This window comes from Sus scrofa, chromosome 15, assembly GCF_054392235.1.
Source record: "Sus scrofa isolate SSC_HxYL_T2T_F1_AM1 chromosome 15, Sscrofa_HxYL_maternal_Yorkshire_Landrace_v2.0, whole genome shotgun sequence".
NCBI classification, from domain to species: Eukaryota; Metazoa; Chordata; class Mammalia; order Artiodactyla; family Suidae; genus Sus; species Sus scrofa.
Genome location: NC_139397.1, coordinates 138,197,149 through 138,217,604, shown reverse-complemented (window position 1 = coordinate 138,217,604; position 20,456 = coordinate 138,197,149). Strand labels below are relative to the sequence as shown.

The 20,456-nt window shown below is 36.9% G+C and overlaps 1 long non-coding RNA gene across 1 annotated transcript; it reads left to right on the top strand.

The window, feature by feature from the left end:
- Positions 1–428: 428 nt before the first annotated feature.
- On the top strand, positions 429–19,833 carry LOC146396155 (uncharacterized). Its single transcript, XR_014829429.1, has 3 exons — positions 429–1,885; positions 16,463–16,783; positions 18,718–19,833. It is a non-coding gene; the product is annotated as an uncharacterized LOC146396155 (long non-coding RNA).
- Positions 19,834–20,456: the final 623 nt, after the last annotated feature.

Sequence of the window (20,456 nt, the reverse complement as noted above, 5' to 3'; positions counted from 1 at the left end):
GGAGGGTGAGAGAGAGAAGAGTTTTCCTTTTGTCTTTGCTTGTATTTTAGAGGAAAGATGAGTAAAGAGGCTCAGGGAATTATGAGACTAAATTGCTTCTGTAAGCAGTAAGCATAGAATGAGGACTTGAGCTTTCTCCACTTTCTGAGTTGTGATCTTCTTATTGCAGCTAAGGCAAATAGTGAATAGAGTTAAACACGGAGGGTATATATAGCACCCCTCACCCCTTCAGTTTTGCATTCATTGACTTTAGTCCTTAGCCTTTCTAGACTCAGGACATAAGGTGACATTTTTACATTCACTGTCCTCCACATGTCATGAATGCAGGAAAACCTTCAGAGAATGTTTTGAACAGCTCCATATTGCAATACTAGGTGGCAGTCTAACACTGCCTTTGGGTATTTAGAACTCCTGTGTATGCTAACAATGGTATTTTAACAAAATCTTTTAGAGATTTTTAAGAGAATAACTTCAAAAGGAAGCTTTATAGAAATAAGAAAATGAAGGTGTGTGATATATTTGTAAACTACCTTTCCCCAAACCCGTATTTTTAATTACAAATTACACATTCAATTGAATGCAATACTAAAAACTCAAGACTTCACCAAAAAATAAAAAACATCAACAGACATTTCCTAGGAGAAATAAAATGGCAATGAACATATGCAAGACAACCTCTAAAAAGAAAAAAAAATTCAATTAAAGGAAAACATTTTTTATTACCTCCCAATTGGACAGAAATTATTTTCAAAGTTCTATCCCAAAGAAAAATTGGAGATGAAGTCAGAGATTGTATGTATAAACCTAGCCCTTGATGTTTTTATTTATTAAAATCTAAAGATTAATGCTTAGAAGATGGTTGTTTTTGAAAAGGAATATTATGCATTCTTAATTTATGGGACTTTATATTTTACTGAGAAATGGAATTATATTAATTAGGCCCAATTAATGTAAAATACAGATGTGTAATGTCTAAAAACACACAGAAAAGAATTACAAGTTAACCTTTGTTGGAAGGGCAGAGTTTGTTATGCAGCTTTCAGTCTTCAGGAGAATTGATCATATGTACAAAAATAAAAGTGTATACATATAAATATGTGTAACTATTTCAGTGCTTGGGTTCACAGTGAAGGAGCAGAATTATAATCAAATGTATTGCTGGTGGCTCCTCTCAGCTGCAGATGGTTCACTCAACTGAAGCAGGGTCAAGGCTTAGAAATTCAGTCCCTTCCTTGAGATGTGTTCTGGAATCACGTGAGTACAAGTGTGGGATCTCAATGCCACACTCAGGGCTGCTGTCAGCTCATGGATTTCCCAGTGGCAACAAAGAAGGGAAGAATTCAGTAAATCAAGAAGAAAGTTACATCTTTCTCTTGAGTGGTTTTTTTTTTTTTCTTTTGTCTTTTTAGGACCACACCTGTAGCATATGGAAGTTTCCAGGCGAGGGGTTGAGTCAGAGCTGTAGCTGCCAACCTGCACCACAGCCACAGCAATATAAGATCCTAGCTGTGTCTGTGACATGCACTACCGCTCATGGCAATGCCAGATCCTTAACCCACTGAGCCAGGCCAGGGATCCAACCCCCCATCCTCATGGATACTAGTCGGATTTGTTATGCTGAGCCACGATGGGAACTCCCTCTTTTGAGTGATTATTAAAATATCATCCTCTGTTAATATTTTGCCACATGGACAGAAGTATTAATATCTTTCTTAACACAGTCTTTCCTATTCAGCATGTTGTGTTTGTCAAAAGTAAGAGATTTTAATTCTTGGTTTGCTCTTTGTTTTATGTAATGTTAAGGAATAAACGAGACTATTGAATTTTCTGACTGAAGAGGCTGCTCGTTGCATTCTGCGAGAAATATATGAATTGGATGTTCAAGGTATTTATTCACTAACTTAATTAATCAATTCAATTACTTGTTGCCTTTATTGTGGAAATCATAGATGAAAATGAAGGGAACCTTTGGCAAAATGATCTGATACTCTGGAAACTGTAAAATATAGGGAACATAAACAATCCAGTCTTAGAATTCAGCAGCCAATAAGAATTTTGAAAACGTTTTACTTTTCAGATGAACATATTTTTGAAATATGAGCCACATATGGTCCCAAATTAAAAACATAATCTCCACAATCAAAATTCTGGTGCTTTCATCTCACATGCCTGAAGTATGACTTGCTAAAAACCTGGTTGAGAGGTAACTTCTGCAATGATCCTTCTTTTAGCAACTTATGTATTTTTCAGTGAATAACAGAAAAGCAACACCAAGATGCTCATTAATAGTATTTTTCTAGATTCTGTTCTTTGGCAAGGAACAGTGTGAGACCTCTGAGTTCTTTCTTAAAATGAACATTGATTCAGAATACATATCAGGAACCATGAGAAGATTTTTTGTACCACAGAGATATTTAGGCATACCCTAATTTCCAGGCTTCCAGCCTGCTGATGAGGTCCTACCCTTTGTGTAAAACAACAATGATGCTGGCCTATTATCATTATTTCCATGGAGAATCATATACTATTCCATGGGGGAGGCAATAGTGGCAATTGTCCCCCCGAGTCCTCTCATTTCACAGATGAGCTTGCACATTTGAGTGGTTTTTCCAGTATAGGTCAAAACCTACTCTAATGAGACTGATGAAACAACAGATTTTTATTACAATGGAACACAAAGGAAGCTTTAATATTATTCATTATTTAAAAAATTTGCATGTTTGAAACAAATGTTTAGTCTGCCCCTTATTTGTACAATTAATAAGGTGGGGGTGGGGAGAAGGAGATAGATGGATTTGCGCAAATGCAGATTTTGAGGGAAGCTGGAACACTGGAGGACATGTTTAGATTTCTTTTGCAATTGTATTTCAGTGCAATTTGGGAACATCTTAATAAATATGCTCCTGTTTTGGAAAGGGTTGCAAAATTTCTCTTTTGTTTGGATTTTCTTACTTACTTAAACTTTGTGTCAAAGATACCATTGCATGAAGGACGTGGGTTATCTGTTGTTCAGGGTTATTTCTTGCCTATGAGTCTACTTTTTCAGAAGCATGGGAGATGAGCTCCATTTGACTTCCTAACTTCAGAAGCTGTGAAAACCTGAAGGATCCACTTGATCCAGCCCTCTCAGTTTACAGCTGAGAAAACCAAAGCCTGGGGATGCCAAGTTCTGTCCAAGGTCGACAGCAGAGCTGAGACAAGGACCAGGGTCTCTTGCCTGCCTGAAGCAGGGTGATTTTTCCCTTACTACATCACTCTTCCCTTGCAGGCATTTCCTCTCCTCAGCAATTTGATGGATATGCTACTCATCCTTCTCATAGAAACTCACTGTCCCTTTCCAGGGTGACTGAAACCTTCTTCCATCCTTCCTACCTTCTTCCAACAGGTGGTCACAAAGCATTCCCATCTCTCACTGGGCACAGTTGCCCAGAACCCACCTGTGATTGTTAGCAACAGTTCCTGGTCATTAGCCTTTCCCTAGGAAAATCTGGGACAGAAGCTCCAAAAATTACCTAGCACAAGGGTCCAGATGGGAACAGGGATGCCCTCAATGCATGTAGTGGGAAAATAAGAAAATAAGTAAGAGCATAAGATCAGGATGCTTGCTTCAGGTTTTGGCTCTGCCACTTGAGTAAGCTAATCTCTCTGCCTCTATTTCTTTATCTATAAAATAGGGATGATAGTGGTATCTCCCTAATAGGATTGTTATGAGGATTCAATGAATTAATACATATGCAATATTTCGAATAGCAGCTAATACATAGTAAGTGCTCAGTTGATGGTGCCCAAAATTATTATTATGAGTTTTCATATGTAAACAGGGTCATATTTATTTTTGGTCAAGATAGTAGACTGAGGAATGACAGGGTTATTTCCATGAATGATTTTATCTGTCACACCTGTAGGAATCTTTCAGTTCACAGAGCGAGATTTTCTTTTCTGATGTGCCCCAGGGCCTTTGCATATACCATTCTTTTTGATTACAAGGTTTTTAAAAAATTCATCCATATTTTATTTCATATTTTCTACTTTTGAGCTTTGATTAAATTTCATTATTTTTTAAAGTATAGTTGATTTACAATGTTGTGCCAATTGTGGCTGCACAGAAAACTGACTCAGTTATATGACTATAAGGTTTTTCTTTCTTCACTTCTATCATCTTATTAGATTCTATTTTTCCTTCAGATTTTAGAACCAGCATTAGTTCTCCAGGGGGCATCTTCTGCAACCCCCTAATATTGTACTATAGATGCTCAGAGCTCCTTTCTCATAGAACCATATTCAACCAATTATAACTGACATGATATTTATATTGCAAATATTTGATCAAAATCTACCTTTCCTACTAGACTGTACCCTGCCTTAATTAGCAAGGGATTTTATCTGCCTTTGCTGACCATTGACTCCCTGGTACCTGTACATTATTGTGCACATTGCAAGTGTTCAATAACTTTTTGTAAAATGAATAAAATAGATAAAAGAGTTTTTATCCAGATATCAAATTGATGAAAACTTGGGTGCAATACTGGGTTCTCAGGAAGGGCAGGTCAAACAGGTGGATGGAATGAGATGAACACTGTCACAGTTTTTTGTACCATCCACTGTCGGAAAAAAGGCTCTGAAGACAAAGTGGTCTTTAAACCCACAAAACCAGAATTCATGTCTCCTTTTGTAAAAATGAAAAATTAACTTTATGATTTCATAGTATTTAAGAGCATGAAGCATTACAAAATTATGCTTTTAAGTGCACAGTCCAGTATGTTTTTATAAATATATACCTCCCCATGACCAGCATTGCAATTGAATGAGCTACTTTGGTCCGTTGTCATAATCAGGTTGGTGTTCTTTCTCAGTGGTCTTTCTACTTCTTCTCATGTTCCATTCTGATCTGTTTTCCTCCAGCAACCAGACTGATTCAATTATTACATGACATGAATTATTTGATTCTACTGTTTAAAAGCATCCAGTGATTCCCAACCATAATAGGATAAACTCAAATTCCTCACCAAGTGTTAAAAATCCTGTGCAATCTGGCCCCTGTCCTGCTCCCAGCCTGTCCTAAACCTTTCCCTCCCTAGCATACTTCTTGCAACACAGATATCCTTCTTCAGTTCCTTGACTCTTTTTTCTTTTGTGAGAAGCAGGTGATGACCTCCTAAAATAACCATGTCCTAATCCCTGGAAAAACTATGACTCTGTAACCTTATATGGCAAAAGAGATCTTACAGATGTAATTAAGTTAACAATTTTTCCTTGGGGTGATTATCCGAGATTATCTGGGTGGATCCAACATAATTTCAGTGTAAGCAATGAAAAAGGGAGGCAGGAGAAGGAAATGTGAAGGTGGAAGAGTAGCCAAGGCGCTATCATTGCTGGTTTCAGGGTGAAGGCAACCGCAAGCCAAGGAATGTGGGAAGCCTCTAGAAGACGGCAAAGGCAAGGAATGGATTTTCTTCTAGAGCCTCCAGAGAGAATGCAGCCCTGCTAACATCTTCATTTTAGCTGCATGAGATTCATTTCAGACTTCTGACACCTGAACTATAAGATAATACATTTGTATTGTCTTAAGCCTTCGAGTTTGTGGTTGTTCTTACAGCAGCAATAGGAAATTAATACAAGGTCTCTGCTTACAATCTCATCTTTACAGGGATATCTTCCTCCAGCAACCATTTCTAACATTAAAACCCTTATCTCCTCTCTCACTCCCAGTCCTATTCCCACAGACTCTATTTCAGTCCCTCGTTTTCTCCTTTCATAGTCTAACTCACCACTGGTGATCATCTCTTACTTATTCTTTGTCATTCTCAATAGAATGTGTGTTCTCTGGGGGCAGGGATAATATCTCATTCACCACTATATCTCAGGAACTAGGAAGGCACCTGTAATTCTATAATTATGTGCTTAAGTATTTATAAGATCCTGGTCTGTGCTGTCCAGTGTAGTAGCCACTAGGTGTATACAGCTATTGATCATTGGCAATGTGGCTAGTCCAAATGGAGATGGACTATAAATGGAAAACATCAGATTTTTTTCTATGCTAATTTATTTATTTCATTCCTTTTCTTATATTATCATCCATAGTGGTCTATCCCAAGAGACCGCATATTTTCCCCTGTACTATACAGTAGGACCCCATTGCTTGTCCATTCTAAATGTAGTAATTTGTATCAAATAACCCCAACCCCCCTGTCCATCCCACTTCCTCTTCCAACCATTTAGCAACCACAAGTCTTCTTTCTATGTCTGTAAGTCTGTTTCTGTTTTGTAGATAAGTTCATTTGTGCCATATTTTAGATTCCACATATGTGATATCATATGTTATTTGTCTTTCTTTTCCCAACTTACTTCACTTAGTATGAAAATCTCTAGTTGCTTCTGCAAATGACATTATCTCTTCTCTTTTGTGGCTGAGTAGTATTCCATTGTATATATGTACTACATCTTAATCCATTCATCTGTCAATGGACATTTAGGATGTTTCCTTGTCTTGACTTGTGAATAGTGCTTAAATGAACATAGGGGCACATGTGTCTTTTTGAATTATAGTTTTGGCCAGATATATGGCCAGGAGTGGGATGGCTGGATCATATGGTAGTTCTATATTTAGTTTTCTGAGGAACCTCCATGCTATTTTCCATTGTAGTTGTACTAGTTTACATTCACACTATCAGTGTAGGAAGATTCCCTTTTCTCCACATCATTTATAGCGTTTGTTTTTTGTAGACTTATTAATGATGGCCATTCTGACCAATGTGAGGTGAAATCTCATTGTGGTTTTAATTTGTATTTCTCTAATAATTAATGATGTTGAGCATCTTTTCATATGTTTTTTGCCTGTGTGTCTATCTTCTTTGGAAAAATGTCTGTTTAGATCTTCTGGCCATTTTTATTTATTTATTGTTTTTGGTATAAAGCTCCATGAGATGTTTGTGTATTTTGGAAATTAATCCCTTGTCAGTCATTTTGTTTGCAAAGATTTTCTCCCATTCTGTAGGTTGTCTTTTTGTTTTGTTTATGGTTTCCTTTGCTGTGCAAAAGCTTTTAAGCTTTATTGGGTCCCATTTGCTTATTTTTGGTTTTATTTTAGTTACTCCAGGAGGTGGGTCAAAAAGATATTGCTGTAGTTTATGTCAAAGAGTTTTCTGCCTCTATTTTCCTCTAAGAGTTTTATAATGCCTGGTCTTATGTTCAGGTCTTTAATCCATTTTGAGTTTATTTTTGTGTATGGTATTATAGAGTGTTCTAATTTCATTCTTTCACATGTAGCTATCCAGTTTTCTCAGTCCTACTTATTTAAGAGGTTGTCTTTTCTCCATTGTATGTTCTTGCCTCTTTTGTCATAGATTAGTTGACCATAGATGCATAGGTTCATTTCTGGGCTTTCTATGCTGCTACCCTGGCTTATATTTCTGTTTTTGTGCAAGTACTATTTTGATGACTGTAATTTTGTAGTAAAGTCTGAAGTTGAGGATCCTGATTTCTGCACCTCCAGTTTTTCTTTCTCAAAATTGCTTTTGCTATTTGGGGTCTTTTGTGTTTCCATACAAATTTAAATTTTTTCTCCTAGTTCTGTGAAAAATTCCACTGGTAATTTCATAGGGACTACACTGACTCTATAGATTGCCTTAGGTAGTATAGTCATTTTGACAATATCTATTCTTCTAATCCAAGAGCATGGTATATCTTTCCATCTATTTGTGTCATCTTAGTCTTCCTCCCTCAGTGTCTTATAATTTTCAGAGTACAGGTCTTTTGCCTCTTCAGGTAGGTTTATTCCTAGGTATTTTATTCTCATTGATGCAATGGTAAGTGGAATTGACTCCTTAATTGTTATTTCTGATCTTTTGTTGGAAAATATTGCTCTGTAATCTAAATCATCAAGTTAAATAGATATTCTGCTTTTGTCTGAGGCTACTTGTGCCCCTGATGTACACCCAAAGGCACTGGTACTGCACAGTGAGAGGTACCACAGTGGAATGAGCATGGATGTCCTGAGCGTTGATGTCTTGGGGAATCCTTATAGGGCTGAGATGACAATTGGTTAAACAGTGAGATGAGTAGCAGCTGGTGAGGAAAGGATGAAGTGGTTCTCCCAGTTGATGTGGAGGTTGAGGGTGAAGTGAAGCAAGAACAAAAAACTCTCAACAAAAATGCAGATATAAACTCAAAGCCAGTGTTTATTGATAAGACAAATTGATAGATCAATCTTGTCTCTAACCACTCTTCATTTCCTTCTGGCTTCAGGCTGCCTTTTGAGATGTGTGTGTGTGTGTGTGTGTGTGTGTGTGTGTGTGCGCGCGCGCATGCTCACATGCATGTGTACTAGTGGATCCTTTAAAACAACACTTGGAATCCTGTTGCCTATATAAAAGTTGGGGAAATGCAAAGATAGAGGATTATTCTCTATTTTGCCTGAATTTATCAAGAGATAGCTTGGCCCATCGTCCTTATTTTGTTAACTGGCAATTTACATGCACTGTATTATTTAATACTCATGTCATCCTTATAAAGTAGAGGTTGGTTATTACTATTTGATAGATGAGAAAACTGAGTTTTAAAGAGGTTACAAAGTTCATCCATAGTTTATTCAGTGGGTAAATGGCAGAGTCAGGATTTAGAGACCTGCTCTGTGTTGTTCCCACCACACTTTTCTGCCTCTCCAGTGAGTTTAAAGTCTGTTTCAACTTGATTCTACAATTTCTTTTTAGTGTCTGCTTTTTTCCCAGGGACCATGCTAGACTTAAAAGAACATATAAAGATGAATAAAGATGTGGTCCCTGCTGGCACCCCGGCCAGAAACATTTCCCCTCCCTGACACTCAAAGCAGCATGGAAGAAGGATAGTAACTATTAAATTACTTTCTTGGGGCAATTCATCCTGAGTAGCCCAGAGTTAAACATTTCTTATTTAACATTAGCAGATGGTGAATGAGGCAACAATGTCTACACTAGAAACAAAACAAAAGTAATAAAAAGAATTGGCACTTGAATAGAAAAGATGAACCACCATTCCTGCAGGTCCTTTGTCTCAATCATTCAGTAGAATGAAAAAAATCACTTCATAAATCAGACGAAGCTGGTCTCATTCTGCCATTCACAAACATGGAATTGCTTGCTTCGACTGATAAATGGATGTTTTTGCCAGAGCACTGTCACAGAGGCTGATATAACTTACGGTGCAATTATTACTTATGTCCTAGAAAGGACTTATTTATTTTAGCTTATATCATCTTTTCATTCTTGAAATGTGTTCTTTATGTATTTGCTTTTGAAAACTGGAGGAGATGCCAATATAGAAAGAAGCTTTTCTATTACTGTAACTGAAATTATAATTTCGAGAGTGAGTGATATGAAACACTGCATTGATTCTTTGCATTTTATCACAAGAGGCTGAAGCCAAAGGAAAATAGCAACTTCATTTTTATAAAATTAAGGCTAACCTGAAATTACAGTTGGACCCTAAGCAGTGCTAAAATCAGAGTGTGTAGAAACCCTAAATTTGTTTGTCTACAAATTGGTTCATTACATCTTAGTAGTTAGGTTTCAAAGAGGATAGACACAATTTATCTTCATGTAAAAATATATGAATATATACATACTCAACACATATATACATGTGCTCACATATACATTAAAGCTTGTTTGACAAAACAAATTATGTTTAAATCTTCTTTAAAACAGTAAGAAGCTGAGTCTCCAATTTTTGCTCTGTGTATCATATAATCTCAATTAATACCTCTGGGGAAAGAGCTGAATTGCAGAAATAGTATGTAACGTGGTAATTGGGCACAACTCCAAGTCTTTTAAGTTTCCCAAGAGTTTTGGTGAAAGTTGAAAATAAATGTCCAAGCTATTCAGTTTTATTTTCCGTTAATTTTTATATTTTTACCATGTGTATTGAGAATCTTTTTCTTCTTCCTCGATTATGGCATGTCTACTTTTAAAAAGGAAATCAGAGCTGTAACTTTTCATTGGGTAATCATTCTTCTTTTGATATGCAGCCTGGGATGGCCCAAAGTAATCTGATTCTCAGAGTCAATTGCAAATTATCAAAATGAGCACCAAGTTCCTGCATCCACCCGGCTTGTAGCCAAATTGGCAGATTTGTAATAATTTGAAACTTGAAGAATTTTTTGATGCTTTTGCATCAAAAATACAAAATACACAATACGTAACACAAATACATAATACATCCTACACATTCTGGAAGAAACTACTCTCCATTTTTTTATAAATGATAAATAAGTATAATTCTTTAGTAAAATTCAGGCTTTCCCCCCTCCTCCCTCATTTAAAAATTAGGATATGGTTTGTAAAGTCATATTTATAGCTCTTTCCCTATTTTCCCACATTTATCACTACCACCTGTTCACCTACTGCTCCATCCCCAGCCCTACTTAGCCACCAGCCAAACACCAGTTCTTCTCTTCTTTTTTTGTCTTTTTTTTGTCATTTTAGGTCCCCACCCATGGCATATGGAGGTTCCCAGGCTAGGGGTTGAATATGAGCTGTAGCTGCTGGCCTATACCACAGCAACATGGACCCAAGCCATGTCTGCAACCTACATCACAGCTCACGGCAACACTGGATCCTTAACCCCCTGAGCAAGGCCAGGTATCGAACCCGCATTCTCATAGATGCTTTTCAGGTTTGTTAACCGCTGAGCCATCGTGGGAACTCCAAAACATAATTTCTAGACTTAGTTGTGAATTTATCTTTTTTCCTTACTTACCTGAGATTTCTATCTGGCAATTTTAATAGGTTTTAGGTAGAAACTTAAAGAAAAGAAGGGGAAAGTTGCTGTTGCTTTTTATTTGTAACCTAGGCTAAGCCATGTCACACGCACTCTGCAAGTTCACGTGACTAGATATTACCTTGTGTCCTTTGGCTTCCTTTCCCCTTATTTTTTTATATCCTTCCTATGTACCCCCAAATGGAATATTATGGAGACAACAATGGAAAAAGAGAGGGCTTGACCCAAATCAAGACAACTGCGATTTTCTTTTTACGATGCCCTCTATATTTAAATTGGTTGTGTTGATGTTAATTTTAAAATCCAGCTAATTTAATGAAACATCTCTTCTCCCTTTTTCTAAACTCTCTCACTTCACGGCTACTTCAAAGACTGTCCTCCTCAGCTGTATGCTTGATCTTTCTCTCCAGCCTAGTCTGGTGAAGCCCTTTCCCCTTCATCCTCTCTCTTTCCTCTCGGATTCTGTGTCCTATTCCAATTATTTAACCTGTTACACATCATGAAAGCCTAGAATAGGTTGGTAAAAAAAGAAACTCCTGGGCAGGATGGGGAATAGGGAGATAAGCTGAGTGGCAAAGATAAAAAGCTTTTAGTGTTTGGGGCAAGGTTAGGAACTTCTGCACATTAATTGTGTCCCCATTACATCAAAATTGAGACCTTTAATTTTCCTTTGTCCCTGTAGAATTCTCTTTCCCCACTCCAAAACTTTCTTACATCAAGTTTTAGAATTCAAAACTATGACCTCCAATCTCAGATTAATTTATAGCATTTGAGCAGAAACACTGCTGATATATATATATATATATATATATATATATATATATATATATATATATACACCATAGCCTGTTGCATTATTACGGGTCCTGTAATGAGGCAAATTCACAACATGAATTGAATATACCCATTCTGTGGACAAAGTTCAAGAGGTAACCTTTTTAGAAAGCAGAGATTTTTCTTTGTAGAAAAGAAATGTAGCATCTTCTAGTACATGAGGGATATTCTATAAATATTGCATAATGCAAGTTAATGATAAACCCACACTTTTGGGTAATCCTAACAGGCCTAATTGAAAAATTATTTTCAAAACCTAGGGTTAAAAATCTTCTGAAAATGAGAATGATGCTTATCTTTTACAATTTAATTATTGGTGAAACTATGCTTGGAGAGAATACAGTCACACACAAAGAAATAAAAATAAGGGCTAAATATGTTTTTTTTTAAATACAGAAAATTTATGAATTGTATAAAATCTGAGACACTGTCAATTGAAAACTGTACCATTATATCATAATACACACACACATAAATAAAATATGATGCTTATCAGTTATGAATTTATTTTATATGTCTTGAGAGATTTCCTTAAAACTTAAATTTGAAATGTATTTTTAAAAATCATGCTTCAGGAGTTCCCGTTGTGGCTCAGGGAACCTGACTAGTATCCATGAGGATGAGGGTTCGATCCCTGGCTCTCTCAGCGGGTTAAGTATCTGGTGTTGCCATCAGTTCTGGCATAGGCCAGCAGCTATTGCTCCAGTTGGACCCTTGGCCTGAGAACTTCCATATACCATGAGTGCAGCCCTAAAAAAGCAAACAACAACAAACCATGCTTCAGTCTTCTGTACCTGACAAAAAAGAGTGAAGTAAAGTGGTGAAGATAATCCCAATGTGTGTTCACATCCAGCCTCTGGCTCTTTGGGGGTCACTGTTGGCTCAGAGCTGCTGGGTTTGTGATTTTTCACTCACTGTCATCCACTGTACCATCCAGGGCATTGATAATGCAACATTTCTTAACAAAGTGCTCCCAGATTCTCTCTGGAGTTTTCTTTGAAACAGCTGATCCTTCTATGCAGGTTTTGATGCCTGTGTTTTCTTGATTGTACCAGAAGATGTCAATAGAATTTTTCTGGATAGTAACCAGGACTTATATTTCTTCCTCAAATGAACCTTAAGTGGTTTGTTGACTGAAACATTGAAGAATTATGATTGTCCATGTGAGTGACTAGGAATAACAACCCGTTCAAACATGCATAGGTAATCATGCTACTTTTCAATTCCACCCAGCTGTCAGCAATTGTGAGATGCACTCTGATTTTATAGAGTAAGATATGAAAAACTGTTCATCTCAGAATTGAGAAATGATGGACATTTTATTAGATGCCAGACATCATGTTAGATTGATTATTCTACAGAAAGGAATTACTGAACTAATTACTCATTTTACCATTATCTATCATTAAACATGGCCTTATTTAAAAGTTCATTGACCATGACATTTTCAGCCATCTTACTTTTTTATTGATTCCAGATCTTCAGGATATTATGGGACATTGGAATATTCTGTGCTAAGATTTCAGCCCTGTCCCTTTATTAAGAAGTCGTTCAAGCACCCAATAATAGACAATACTCAGGTCCATTCCCTAGGAGCTGATTCTTAACCTTGGGGTACAGGCAACTTGCAGCAGGGTGAGTGGCATGGATTTTAAAGGCTGACACTCTTGGGTTCAAATCTTGGTTCCGTCTGCCATAGCTGGCAAACCTTGAGAGAGTTTCTTAATTTTTCTTCCCTTTCTACACAAAGAAGTATATTAAAAATTATTTGCAAGATTATTTTAAAGATTGGAAATGTTGAAACCTGGTGGGTATTTAACAAAGTGTTAGTTATTGTCATATTGTTATCTGTGGGCTACCTTTATCTGGGTATCAGGATGATGGTTTCAACTGCCATTTGGGTGTATTTAGTTAAGTATCTTTAACTTTCTATTGCAAGTGGTGTTTGATTTGTGATTTCATGAAGACTAAAACTTAGCTAAACAAATGAGAGTAAACAGTGTCGAGTTTTGAGAATGACATATCAAAATTTACACATATACATGAACTTCAGATGGTGTTATGGACCAATTATAATGCAGTTTTGGTACACCAACTTTCAGTTTCTCTTCATCAGACTGGGTTGGTTGAACCCTCAGACAGGAAATAGCTGTATTTTACACCTGGTCCTGCCATGAATATCCTTCTCTCAGTGTCTGACTCAGTAGCATCTTCTTCTCCAATGCAGTGACTCTGTGTTGATCCCTGTCAATCTCTTTGATGGACTGGCCATTTTCTTCTATCATTGGTCATGTTACCAATGGGTGAGAGTTTTTGTTTTCTGGTATGTATGCAAATCATGGTTCTTGAACATGTCAAGATTTATCACCCATGTTTCTATTGTGCTAATGCTCCTAGACCTATCCATTACTGCCTAGTTTCTTTAATGCATACATGGTCTGCCAACCTCTCCATTAAAATGAATGCTGCAAACTGCCTTCAGTTACCAAGCTATAGGGGCTTTTATAAGACTACCTCTTTTTATTGCTTTTTGCTCAGAAATCTTTTCTTCCATGCTTTCTTCCTTCTTCCCATTCTTAGAAGTCCCCATTGGCTGCAGCAGCTAAGGTCAAGCTCAGCTTGTCTCCTTGAGTTTTTGCTTCAAATTCACTTACATGTGGATTACATTTATATAGAGGTTCTCTTTGAAGAATGTCATATTAGAGAAAAAAGTTGTCTCCACAAGTCCCAGGGATAGGATAGTGCCCATTAACTATTAATTCAGTTAATTCTAATCAAGAAGCAGGATTACATGGTGAAAGGAAGGTGGGGATTGGACTTAGGTAACCTGGGTTTAAATTTTTACTTCCACTTTCTGAGGGTGTGCCCTTAGATATTTCACATATCGCTGAATCTCAGTCTTCTCAATTATAAAATGGAGATAACCTTATTTTCCCAGGAAAATGTGAATATTAGCTAAGAGGCTATCCGTAAAGTGCTTTACACAAGAGAAGCCCCCAGATAAATTATGAAGTATGCCATCATCTTGCACTTGACGAACAGCTTGTCATTGAGATTTCCCCTTTGGAGGTCATCTCACTGCCCTAGGACTGGTCAACTTTCTAGATACTCCCATTACTGGTGGACAAGGAAATTTGCTCTTAATAGTGTGAGAGATGCAACCATAGTATATATATATTTTTTTTCAAAGCCAAACCCTATGAAATCTTAACCACCCATTCTCATGTGTTTGAAATTATCATTTTTTTATTCCGTCAAGGGGACACTTATAAAACATTAGTTCGAATATTTTATCTATGCTTCATGAAGGCCAGCATTTTACCTCAGGGACTAGACCCACAATCATCAGATTCCCTCCCATCACTAGAGCTAGATGTTCTGATTAAAGGAGATTTAATTTTCATTGTTTCTGTTTAAAGCACAGCACGCTGCCAACATGGGACTCCTTTCTGACCCACTTGTGCTTGAGATCGCCACCACAGAAAGTGTTCATTCAAGGAGCTGTTAAAAAGATGAACAGAAATGGATGAATTTACATTTTCTCTTACTTTCTCCTTATAAAGATGGAAGAAAGACATCAGGGAAAAAAACTGCCTTTAAAGGATAAAACATTACATCAGATATATGAAAATGCTGGTACTTAGGAATTCATATTACATAGTTCACTTCCTGCCAAGCATTATTCCAGCAGTCATTTATTCTGTCAAGACCCTCTCCACTGTAACACATAAAGACCGTGGCAAAAACATAGCATTTATAGTACCAGGAGCTTCACTTTTTAGAACTAATTTTGCTGATACATAATTGCTGGTATAAATGTTGGCACTTCCTTAACTAAAGTTGTGATAACAAGCATTGCTATAATGAAAACAAATGAGATTAATGATCTTTTCCAGGTTTTTATCTGGCAGTAACTGCGAGATTGAAATTCCTTTTGCTTTGCCTCAGACAGGGTTATTTCCCACTCCCCCCACCCCAAGTCTAAATGAAGTAATACAGAATTTACCTTTTTGGTCTTTTTAAGAATACTACAAATCTCTCAGTAGCACCGTAGTGTATATTCATGTTGAAAAGAACTGTGTAAATGTAATTTTAACAAAAAGGACTTTAAAATTCAATGAAAAGAAAAAGGCATAGATTTCTTCTTGCACAATGAGCATTATTTAATGTAAATAATAAACTGGTAAAAAAAATGAATCTCTTTCTGTAAATATGGTATGCATGAGAGTCGGATTAATCTGGAGTTTTACTGTCAAAGCATAAAGTTATTTTAGAAGTGTATCTTGGCTGACAAGTCTTTTTTTTTTTGTAGCAACATAGAGGACATAGATGATAAAATGACAGTGTATAGCTCATGTCATAGCTTAATTAAATAATAGCACTTTGTATATTATACTGTGGCTTATTTGCAGTAATTCATGTATTACTGCAGCTAATTCAGGTATTAGATATTAGCCTCAAACTAAACAGTACAATTTACTACCTAAAGGCTTTATTTAACTAACATTTTAATCAAGTAATAGAGAGATCATAATGAAGGGATTTTCTCCTGTGCTAAGAAATGATATAGTCCCTGGGTTTCTTTCAAGAACATATCATGAGGTTACACATATTTTCATTACTGTTTTCATGAATAGTGTTGAGTAAATATTTCTACTAATATGTTGCTGTTTTAGGATTTCCTAAGGTGTATGTAGTCTCACAAGGTAAATAATTAAATGATCTGCCTTCTTGGGTAGCACAAAGCAGTGCTTGATATAGGTTTGATTATTTCACTTGTCTCTTTGATAATCCATAACTGTCTTCTGTAATTATTTTCATCATCCAACCAAGCAAAGATAAAAGATGGAACATGCTTCTTTTGCTTACTCCCAAGGAAACTCCATTATCCTTGAAAGGTCACGTGACGGCAGAAAGCCCAATCTGGGTCGAAAGGAGCAATCCACAAGGACGAGTTTAGTGTAAGCTGAAAATGAAGTTGTTACCAGACAGCAAACTGTGGTCCTCACTTCTTATGAATATTTGAATGAGTGACTAAAAACAGCTCAGTAAACTCTAAGCAACTGTGACAGCTGAAACTGCCTTGAAACCAGGAGTCCTCCAGGACCGTGATGAAAAGATTACCGGTTACCTTCTTCCTCATCCTGCCATGGGTCTGCAGAGGGACAGTATCAAATCTATTTTACTCAAAGAGAAGGTATAAAAAAATCTGATTTATCTCTGCACTTTCAGAACCGAAACAACTCCAAAATCTCTTGAGTTATTTTGAATTCATTAAAATGCAATGATTTCTAATTTTCAAGGCAAGAAAATGGCCATGTTTTTTGCACACCTTGAAATATTGATGTTGCTGTTGTTTTGACTCATAGAAAATTGGCCCTACTCAATCTTTCATGAATATGTTTTAGCTTCTTCCATGTGGGAAGAAAGACAATGAGGAGAGTCCCCTAAAGCCAGAGTTCTCAGAGTAATTCTTCCAAGAGCTCTAACAAAGAGTAGCAGGTACATGGCCTGACTTATCTATGCCACATGGGTTATTGTTTTGCTGTCAGCTATGTAGATATTTTGTTGAAGCAGAAAATACAGATAGATTTTTCATACAGAAGAGCTGTAGAAAATATTTGTAGAGGATGCATTTCAAAAGAAAATTAAAAATATATTCATTTTTATTTGACGTCCTTGGCAGGACGTCCAAAGAGGACTATTTCAATGATCATCTCCAATTTACTGAGAAATAAGATAGTACATACTTTTTAAGTTGGTGCCTTTAACTGAAGGGAAAGGGTCATTTCGTTCCTCTAAGTGTTTGTAGTAAGTTCTTCTTAAATCCACTCAATTTTGTGCATTTTGATAGATAGTATAAATAAAAAGAACCCTCTTATAGTCCATCAATTCCTTGTACAGGAAGAAAGTAGGCAGTGTGTGTATCTAATGCGGAAATTCTGCATTCAAATCTAGTAACTAACTGAAGATAAAAATCAAACTGAAGGAGAATCTCAATGTCGGTGCCATTCATTCAGTGGTTATTTATAAAACTCCTGTGAAACATGATGTTTCAGACAGAAAGTCTTCAGAAAGTTTCAGAAGTAGGGGTGATGGCCTTAACTGCTGGAGAGTTTGAGAATCTTTTCCGAAACACTGGGGACCACAGTGACTATTCAAGAGGCCACTGCTGGGACCTCCCTCCTCCTTGTGGGTAATGAGAACCCTAGCTCCATCTCAATTATTAAATTATAATTCTAGCTCCTTGGAATATCTGGACAATGGCAGTCAGACCACAGTTGTTTGCTACCTCTTTTATCTTGGGCCACATATGGATTTAAGATTGATATTTGAGGAATTCTCTGGTGGCACAGAGGACTAAGAATCCAGCATTGTCCCTGCATAAGCTTTGGTTACGTGCTGTGGTGCGGGTTCGATCCCTGCCCCGGGAACTTCCTTATGCCTTGGATGTGGCCAAAAAAAAAAAAAAGATTGGTATTCAGTATTTCCAGATTTTCAATTCTGCAGTAAAAATGTCAAGAGGCATGCAGGGAGCCATTCTGGTTTGTGCTCATATGGTGGAGAGGAGATCCTTTAGAGAAGAAGGAAGTAGGCAGAAGAAGGAAGGTTGGTCACATCCACATTAGAAACCTAGTCACTCAAAATGAATAGGAGTGTAGTTATTCTGAAGCAGCATAAGGAGATAGAAACTGATTTTAATATTCTGAGTTAGTCAGATCTAATGCCAGTCTCAAAATTTCCCTAAACCCCATGGGACCGTGGGAGGAATGTTGAATCAGAGGTCAAAGGTGTTGCTTGCTATGTGGCTAGCACACTCTGCTAGAAGGTCACTCATGCACATTGGGCTGTGTTCTCAGCTGTGCTGTGTAGTGAGACTGGGCCCACTGTTACAAAGGCAGTTCTGGGAACAGGTGAACACTGCTTTTAGAGTCAGAGGGTCTGGGTTTGCTTTTGTGAGCCATCACTTACTAGAGGTACAAGTTTCCCAAACTATCCAGGTCTCCATTTAGGAGAGTGTATAGTCCCCTTCTGGAAGCGTTTCTTTTGGAAAACAAAAGAGGTCATGGGCATGCAAATGCTGATAAATTTTCCTTCTCTCTCTCTCTCAATAACATCTTTCTTTCACAGTTTTAAATTCTGCCAAGTAGTCATCGACCGTCGATCAAGTCTTTGAATATTTGAATAGAAGTGGGATTAAGTGTGTAACTACTATCTCAAGGATATGTGTTACACACAGCACATGTGAAAGATTTAAAATTTAGTGTCAGAGATGCCTGAGAACTATCAAGAAGAATAGAAGGTGAAGAAAACCAGGGTCAGTTGATGTCACCAAATATGATATCTTTGATACTTTCCAAATCTTACTTTTTACAGTCTGTGATGTAAAACTTTTATATCAATTGTAATATTTTAATTCCAAAGGTCATAACTGGGTCAGAGTTTGAAAACGGCCATTGTCTCCAAAGAGTTGTACAATCAGGCAATGAACAGTCATTGACATGTGTTCGTTTTCCATGTGTTAACAAATGAAAACAAAAACAAAGTCCTATAATCAAGTGCTCTTAAAAGTGACCCCAGAAGAATAGAGAATATTCCACTAGGAGTGCAATCAGCATCTAGCAGAAGTAGATGTTTATTTTATTTGAATACATGGAAAAAAATCTCCACCCACCACCAAAAAACTACTTCTGTTTTAAGCCCTGTTAAAATGATTCTCAAGTATAAGACCCAGAAATCCCACTTTTAGATATCTGACCAGAAGAAATACCATTGTAATAAAAATAATGAGGTTCATATGTTTAAGGCAGAACTTTATCTAAGAATAACTAATTGGAAATGACCCACTTTTCTCTCCATAGGAGAATAAATAACAGTACATACATATAAAATGTAGTATTGCCATTAAAGAGAACAAAGCAAATCTAAGTCTGCTGCTATGAGAAGCTGTTTATGATTTATTGTTAGGCAAAAAAAGCAAATTATTGAGCAGTATACTCAGTACATAATCATTTTAGACTAAAATATATTTTTGTGTACAAATATTTGTATATCTGTGTCATACAAATGTGTGTTTAAGCTAACATCAAAAAGTATTTGGAAAGATACATGTGTAGCTATGTATAGAAACTTTACTCCTGGAATTAAATTTTTAAAAATGTAATTCTCTCATAGTGTAACGTTGCCTCAAATATAATATGTTTGCAATTAAAAAATAAAATTGAAGTGTGAGTCTAGGTTTTGAAATGGCTTGGAAAATTGACACATTCCTTCTGGTCCTTTATTTTTCTCCTAGCAATTTAACACTGATATGCTTTAAAAACCTAAGGTCCATATGTATAAAGAATTAGTTGGAGTTCCTGTCGTGGCGCAGTGGTTAACGAATCTGACTAGGAACCATGAGATTGCAGGTTCAGTCCCTGCCCTTGCTCAGTGGGTTAACAATCCGGCGTTGCTGTGAGCTGTGGTGTAGGTTGCAGACGCGACTCGGATCCTGCGTTGCTGTGGCTCTGGCGTAGGCCGGTGGCTACAGCTCCGATTCGACCCCTAGCCTGGGAACCTCCATATGCCGCGGGAGCGGCCCAAGAAATAGCAAAAAGACAAAAAAAAAAAAAAAAAAAAAAAGAATTAGTTGTTCATATTGTCTTTGTTTTTCAGCTCTGAATCTAATTCTGACTCTTCCACTAGCTTTCTGTGTATCTCAGAAAAGTTGCTTCACCCTCAGCATCCTCATCCATAAAATAAAAGTGTTCGAAATACATGAAGGGGTTGGGCAGAGACATTTCCTTCCAGCTCTGAGATGCTCTGCTTCTGTTGAAACTAAACACATTTCATGGTCCTGTGCAGTGTAATGCGTTTCTCCAAATACT